A 7,863-nucleotide genomic window follows, 5' to 3' on the forward strand; every position below is an offset into this window, starting at 1 on the left:
GTTTGTGGGTGGATTGTAAACAGTGGTTATTTGCCACACTGAGCCTGGTGCTTCACTCCTGGACACTAATTTTATGTCAAGAGTATGTTAATTGAAAATAGTGCTGTGACACCAGAGTAAAACCAGTTTAATGGGATGGAGAACTGCTAATTCAAGCAGTAAGTGCACATGTAAGGATGTGGAACAGCATAACATGATAGTTGTGCCACCAATCTGTGATTGGTGTAACAAGGGTAGCTTGCTAACATTTTATCAAGCATAATCTGAAGCAGCCTTCAACTCTGTCAGACAGCTGCTGCCAAACAAACAGTGCTGGATAAATAAATGTTAACCATGCTCTCATAAAGGATGTCACAAGTCATAAAGGTCGTGGAGGTGTTCAGAATCATACACGTCTGAGCCCTACTCAGGCAAATATATTGGGCTGTTTTATCAAGCGTGATTTTTTCAGGCTGTTGAGCACTAGGGGGCACAGTCTATTCTACCTATTAGGTGTGTAAGTGGACTTTGGTATCTAAGCACAATTTTGTTCCACATAGTTTGAGCCCTGAAATCCAGTAATGCATCTATTTTTGTAACATAGAATCACCTTGTCCTTCAGACTGAGTTGCAGAAAAGCAGCAAGGAAGATCCCACTTTCCCCTCCACTCTTGAATTAACTTTTTAGGGACATAAGCAGGGTAGAAGAGAGTCACACTCTCAGGGAGATGTTGAGAGAAACAGATGAATCATATCTCAGAATCATCATGATAAAAATGATGCAGGCGACCCTTTCCAAAAAGGGGCATTCTCAGCACCTCTTGGAGTATTCGGGAACTGTTTCAGGGGAGCTGTCCCTAGGAACAGGGGAATTGATGCGCTTTCCCTGTTGTGACCTAGCGCTTACACAACACCCTTCATCTTCACCACGCTGCACAGACAGTCCCAGAGTGTCTGCTGTTCTTAGTTTCTATTAATCTCAACAGAGGCTGAAGGGTCATTGGGAAGATGCTTTATTTTTGTAATGCTGTGGACTACATATAGATCCTGCAATAGATTAGAGTTGTGTGGGTTTTGTTGTAATGTAACCATAGCTGGCTATTGTTCCTGAGACAGCATGCAGCAAAGTGTAGCTGGGATGCAGTGCACTGCAGCCTCTGCTTCCCTTGTCCTTGACATGCCTCGTGGAGTGGCACAGCAGCTGGGCATTCTGCCCTTGTTTAGCTAAGAGCTCCCTAATCCCACGGGAATTCTCAGCCAGCCAGACCCTGTTGCTTTAGTAGTTTCTTTGTAGTGCTTGAGTAACCAAACATGCAAATATTGTAAGTTCTGGGGAGCAGTGACAGGGCTTGTAAGATTCTCCAAGATGCTGATGCACTTAAACAGGTCCCTTGTCCTGTGCAACTCCTGAGGTCCATAGGACATTGGCTGCCTTGGTAAGGACCTGGAGGAGTGTGCCTTGATAAGGACCTGGTAAGGACCTGCCTTGGTAAGGACCTGGAGGAGTTTGCTGATGCTTCTCTCCTGCAAATCTCACAGAAGAGGGGATTCCTCCTTCCCAGTTTTCTTCTCTCCCTAGTCCTGTGTTATAAGCATTTTAGAAACCAAGGTGCTTTCCAAACAAAAATCTTTGTTGCAGGGACATTAAGGTTGCACCATCTATCAATAGTTTGAATGTAGGTTGCTTTTCAGATGAGCTGCCTTGTCTCTCCTCAGCTCCCCAAGCAATACCTTGCTTCAACCCTGAATTTAGAAAGGTTTCCCTTACGGTTACATGAGGGATTAGAGTCAAGGGCTCATTTACTCTGTATCCTCTCCAAAGACAACAAGGACACCAGTTAGGGCGAAATACTGGGATTTAGGAATTGCCTGGTTCCTCTGTTCAGCTCTGTGCTGGCATTGGATTATTTAATGCACACATATATGGCCAGTAGGATTGAAAATACTTCTCAGGTTTAAAGTGACCAACCAGTCATGCAAGCCTTGGGTTTGATTGGCATTGGCTGCTTCCTCCCCCCTTTCAGCATTCCTTGGCCACCACAGCTTTTCTTCAGCTGTTGTTTTGAAATCAACCTACTCAAAAGGCACGTCTCCAGCCTACTCAAATGCCGTGTTCTCCGCACTGCTAATTAACAGTGTGGTGGGCTTTTATTGACACTGGCAGATCCAGTGTCACAAAACCCCATGCCAGAAAAAAGCAGGATGGCACATGTGGCAGCAGCATGTACCACCCAAAACTAGAGTGTGGCTGGCCAGAGCCATGCTCTGGCTGCCAGCCAGGCTCCACACACCCAGATTGCTGTTGCTGGAGCCCCAGAAGTCCCCCCAGGACCCCAGGTAAGGCTGCTGGGGCCAGCCCAGGTGCTGGCCTCAGCTGCCCCTATCCCACCCAGAGCAACTTGCCACACACCAGAGTGCATGCGCACAGGTATTCCCCAGGGACAAGTAGCAACAGCACAAATATGTGCCACAGCTATTTGTCCCCCGGGAACACACGTTCCCATTCATGGGGACATGCCCAAAATGTCTAAGTTTTGACAGTTGTTGGAGTTTTTCTGAGATTGTTGGACTTTCTTGGAGCTATCCTGCCATCTCTTCTCTCCAGAGGGAACAGTATGAAGGCCTAGCACCAGCGTTAGAAAATTTAGACTTCAGGTGCCTTTAAAGTGCTCCAGAAGGTGAGAGGACAGATGTTAACTTCCAGTGAAGTGCTGCACATCAACCTAATGTGCCTCACAAATTACATGGGATGAAAGATGAATATTAGTTTCATAGTTTCATGGTGCTTAGGGTTGGAAGGGACCTAAACAGATCATCAGGTCCGACCCCCTGCCCCAAGCAGGAATGAGTGCAGGATCATAACACCCCAGCCAAATATCTGTCCAGCCTCCTCTTGAAGACCCCAAAGGTAGGAGAGAGCACCACCTCACCTGGGAGCCCATTCCAGAGCCTGGCAGCCCTAACTGTAAAGTAATGTCTCCTGATGTCCAGTCTGAACCTGCTCTCTAACAATTTGTGGCCATTATTCCTAGTAACCCAGGGTGGTGCCCAGGGGAACAGAGCCTCCTCCAATTCCCACTGGTCCCCCCTGGTGAGTTTGGAAATGGCCACCAGATCCCCTCTCAGCCTTCTCTTGTGGAGGCTGAATAGGTTCAGGCCCTTTAGCCTCTCTTCATAGGGCCTGCCCTGCTGCCCCTTGACCATGCAAGTGGCCCTCCTCTGGACCCTCTCAATGCTAGCCACATCCCTCTTGAAGTGCAGTGCTCAGAACTGGACACAGTACTCCAACTGTGGCCTGATGCTGCATCAAGGGGAAGGATCATCACTCTGGACCTGCTTGTGATGCATTGTAGATGCACGGCAAGGTGTGGTTAGCCTTACTGACCGCTTCCTCGCATTGGTGGCTCATGTCCATCCTGGAGTCAACAATGACTCCAAGATCCCTTTCTGTCACTGTGTTGACAAGAAGGGTGTTCCCCAGTCTATAGGTCTATTGCTGGTTCCTTCTCCCTAGATGTAGTACCCTGCACTTGTCTGTGTTGAATTCTATCCTATTCTCATCCGCCCACCTCTGTAACCTGTCTAGATCTAGTTGGATTCTGTCCCTTCACTTCAGCGTGCCTACCTTGCCCCACATCTTGGTGCCATCAGTGAATTTGGACAGTGTGCTTTCCACACCCACATCCAGATTGCTGATAAAGATGTTGAACAGTACAGGCCCCAGGACCGAGCCCTGGGGGACTCCACTGCCCACATCCCTCCAGGTCAAAAACGAACCGTCCACCACCACTCTCTGGGTGTGACCATCTAGCCAATTTGCCACCCATCTGACTGTGTAAGCATCAGCGCTGCAGTTACCTCATTTTTTGAGAGAATGTGGTGGGAAACAGTGTCAAAGTCCTTCTTAAAGTCCAGGAAGACAACATCCACCTTGACACCCTCGTCCAGGGACTTTGTGACCTGATCATAAAAGGAAACCAGGTTAGTCAGGCAGGATCTGCCCTCATGTTGGTTGCCCCTGAGCATTACCTCCCTTGCTGGGCCCTTGCAGATGTGATCCTTGATAGTTTTCTCAAAAGTCTTCCCAAGGAACAAGGTGAGACTAACTGGTCTGTAGTTACCCGGGTCCTCCTTTCTCCCCTTCTTGTAAATGGGGACCACACTGGCCCTTTTCCAATCCTCTGGTACCTGGCCAGAGCCCCACGAGTGCTCATAAAGCCATGCCAGGAGCCCCGCTATGACCCCCGCCAATTCCCTCAGCACCCTTGGATGAGGAGCATCTGGACTTACTGATTTAAACATGTCCAGCCCCTTCAACAATTCCTTAACTAGGTCATCCCTGACCCTAGGCATGGCAGTGCCTCCCCTGGGTCCATCTGTAATCCTAGTTCAGGAATATGGAGGCAAAGAATTCATTAAAGAGGTCAGCTTTTTCATTAGCTGCAATCACCAGATTGCCAAACCTATCCTGTAGGGGGCCTCACGTTCCCCAGTGCCTTCTTACTCCCTATGTATTTGAAAAAGGACTTTTTGTTATCCCTAATTCTAGTCACTAGCCCTAGCTCCATCTCTGCCTTGGCCTTCCTAACATCCTCCCTGCAGTCACAAGCAACGGAGGTGTAATCCTCCTTGGTGAAAGCCCCTTGTTTCCACTGTTTGTATGCCTCCTTTTTTGCCCTCAGGCATTCCTGGATGCTTTTGCCGAATCATGGGGGCTTTTTAGCACTCTTGCCCACCTTGGTGTGCATTAGGATCCTCCCTTTGAGCTTGGAGGATCATCTCCTTGAGGAACAAACACCCGTCTTAGACTCCCATCTCATTGAAGCTCTGAGATCCCAATGCCTCTTCTACTAATCTTCTTAGCTCATTGAAGTTGGCCCTCCTGAAGTTGAGGACTTTTGCCTTACTGCTTGCTTTCATCACCCTGCGCTGGATAGTAAATTCCAGCGGGTGATGATCACTGTCGCCCAGGTGGTTGAGTACCCACAGACCCCTCACCAGGTCGTCACCTGTGGCAAGGACCAAGTCCAGCAAAGCATTTCCCCTGGTGGAACTATGCATCTCCTGGGTTAGGTGGAGGTCCTGTATCCCAGCTAGGAACCTACGTGAGCAGCCAGACCTGGCTGACTGCTCCTCCCAGCAAATGTCTGGGTAGTTTAGGTCACCCATGACAACCACATCCCTTGACTTTACTGTCTCCGCGAGCTGACCTGAGAATTCCAGGTCCAGCTCATCCCCCTGGTGAGGCGGTCTGTAGTAGACGCCCACTATCAAGTCCCTTTCCCCACACCCCCCTTTGCATTTAAACCAGAGCACCTCAGTTAGCCCCTCTTCTGAACCCATCCTGATCATTGAGGATGTGAATTGCTCTTTGACGTAGAGTGCTACACCCCCTCCCCCCCCTTTTTTCCCTGCTCTGTTGTGGAAGACTTCATATTAAATGTGCACTCACCCTCAGAAGTACTGGGTTGAATCTTGGAAATAGTGACTCAGTTCTTTCACCAAATGCTTTGCAGATAATAGGGCTGTATGAAATTTCTGCAGCCATTTAGTTTCAGAGGTGTTTCAGCCTGTTTCGGTGCCCAAAGCACCGAATCTGAAATGAAACGGAAGGCTCCAAAACATCCAAAACAAAACCATCTGAAATGTTTTGGAAATGTTTTTAATGTTTCGGAATGTTTCAGAGGTGCCCCTGGGAATAGTCCAGCCCCACAGCCCTCCTTTTAAAGTGCTAGGAGGCTGGGGGTGGGTGGAGGATGGGGCCAGGCAAGGCAGCCATGGGGGTTTCTCTCACAGCTGCCCCCACTGGGGCAGAGGCAGGCACAGCTGGAGGAGCCATGGGAGGAGCCATGGGAGAAACTCCCATGGCTGCCCTGCCCGGCCCCATCCCCTGTCCGGCCCCAGCCTCCTGGCATTTAAAAAAAAAAAGCAAAAAAAGCCCTGTACTCACCAGCTGCAGCAGCAGCGATTAGGACCTCTGAGGGCTCATGGCAGAGCCCTCTTGCGCAACGCAGAGCAGTGGGGATTGCCCTCCCCATCTGGCTCCCACATGGCAGCTGCCTCCTGAAGTCAAGGGCTGCTGCCTTGCTGGAGGCTTTCACTACCTCGCGCTGGATGGTGAATTCCAGCAGACGATGATCGCTATCGCCTAGGTGGTCAAGCACCCGCAGGCCCCATACCAGGTTGTTGCCTGTGGCCAGGACCAAATCTAACAAGGCGTCTCCCCTGGTGGGGCTGTGTACCTCCTGGGTTAGATGGAGGTCCTGTATGTCAGTTAAGAACCTGCGTGAGCGGTCAGACCTGGCTGTCTGCTCCTCCCAGCAGATGTCTGGCAAGTTTAGGTCACTCATGATGACCACATCCTTGGACCTAACTATCTCCGTGAGCTGACTTAAGAATTCCTGGTCTCGATCTTCTCCTTGGTTGGGTGGTCTGTAGTAGACCCCCTCCGTTAAGTCCCTTTCTCCCCGACCCCCTTGTACTCTAACCCAGAGCACTTTTGTTTGCTCCTCCTCTGACCCAGTGATACACATTGTGGATGTGTGTTGCTCCTTGACATAGAGTGCCACACCCCTGCCCTTCTTACCTGTCCTTTCTTTCCTGTAGAGCCTGTAGCCCTTGATATTCACTGCCCAGTCATGTGTTGGGTCCCACCATGTTTTGGTGAGCCTCACTATGTCTGGGTTGGTGCTGGCTAACAGGAGGACTAGTTCCTCCTGCTTGTTCCCTTGTTATGAGGGATGGGGTCTTTCACTTCAAAATCTCCCTTGGGCAGGGACTCAACCAGTCTAATTTTGTATAGGTACTGATGGCTTGCATCTCTCTCTGACTGTGTCTGGAGCTGAAAATTGGCCTGTGGACATGTTGTGACACATCTCTTAAGCAAGACTTTTCCTGTGAGCTATAAGCCAAACTTTCTCTTCTGTCTAATGTTGTGCAAGATGCTGTGGATTGCTTGATTATCACTTTCCCATCCTTGATGTAGGGAGGGCTGAGTTTCAGCACTGCCATATGAGTACCAAATTGTGTCCTCAGTTACACCACTGAACTTGCAAACTCTGGCTTACAACTGCTGTGAAAGAGCAAGCACAGTGTACCCCCTAATTGATAAAACACTGCACCGAGCTGGGCAGGAAATGGTTCTCCTCTCCTGAAGGTTATTTTTTGGATTTCAAAAAAATATTCTTGCCCTGCACTGGGGGAAACCTGTGACCTCCTTAAGCTTAAGAGGTGGGGCTACTCCCTTTACCATCCTGGACCACAAATTCTTCCTAAGAACATTTTTGTCAAAACAGACACATTCCCATCAAACTCATCTGGTTTCGATGAGCTGGCATTTACAGCAAACCTGATTCACTGGAACCTTCTTGTTCAGCTCTATGTCTAAGAGCCTTGGAGAGGATAGATCCTGAAGACCTGTGAGGTGTCACTGCAGTTGTGGGGAATGGTCGTTAGCGTGAATTGGGCAATGGGAACAATCCTAACCTGTTCAGAAACAGGAAGCTGGATTGTCCTGTGGAGCTCACAAATGTGAGTCAGCATCCCTGGTTTTCCAGCAGCACTGCAGCTTGCAAACTATCCATCCATCTGTGTGCAATTCAATCTGTTCCAGTCCGCAGAACATTGCCATTCATAATTATTCCCAGCTCTGCTGGTGCAAGCTGGGGAGCAGGGAAGGCAGGGAACGAAAGTGTGTTTTGGATCACAGCCTCTGGCATCTGTGGTGGAGACGGCATAGTCATTTTGGGAGCCCTCCTCCCCCTTTCCAAACATTACACACAGAGCTGGCTGTGAAAAGGGGACCTGACCCAGGGGCAGCTCCAGCTGAAATTTGCGTGTGAAAAAATTGGCCGTTGAGAAGCTGGGGGCCGCAGTCACGAAGGC

The sequence above is a fragment of the Alligator mississippiensis genome, chromosome 2, assembly GCF_030867095.1.
Source record: "Alligator mississippiensis isolate rAllMis1 chromosome 2, rAllMis1, whole genome shotgun sequence".
NCBI lineage: Eukaryota > Metazoa > Chordata > Crocodylia > Alligatoridae > Alligator > Alligator mississippiensis.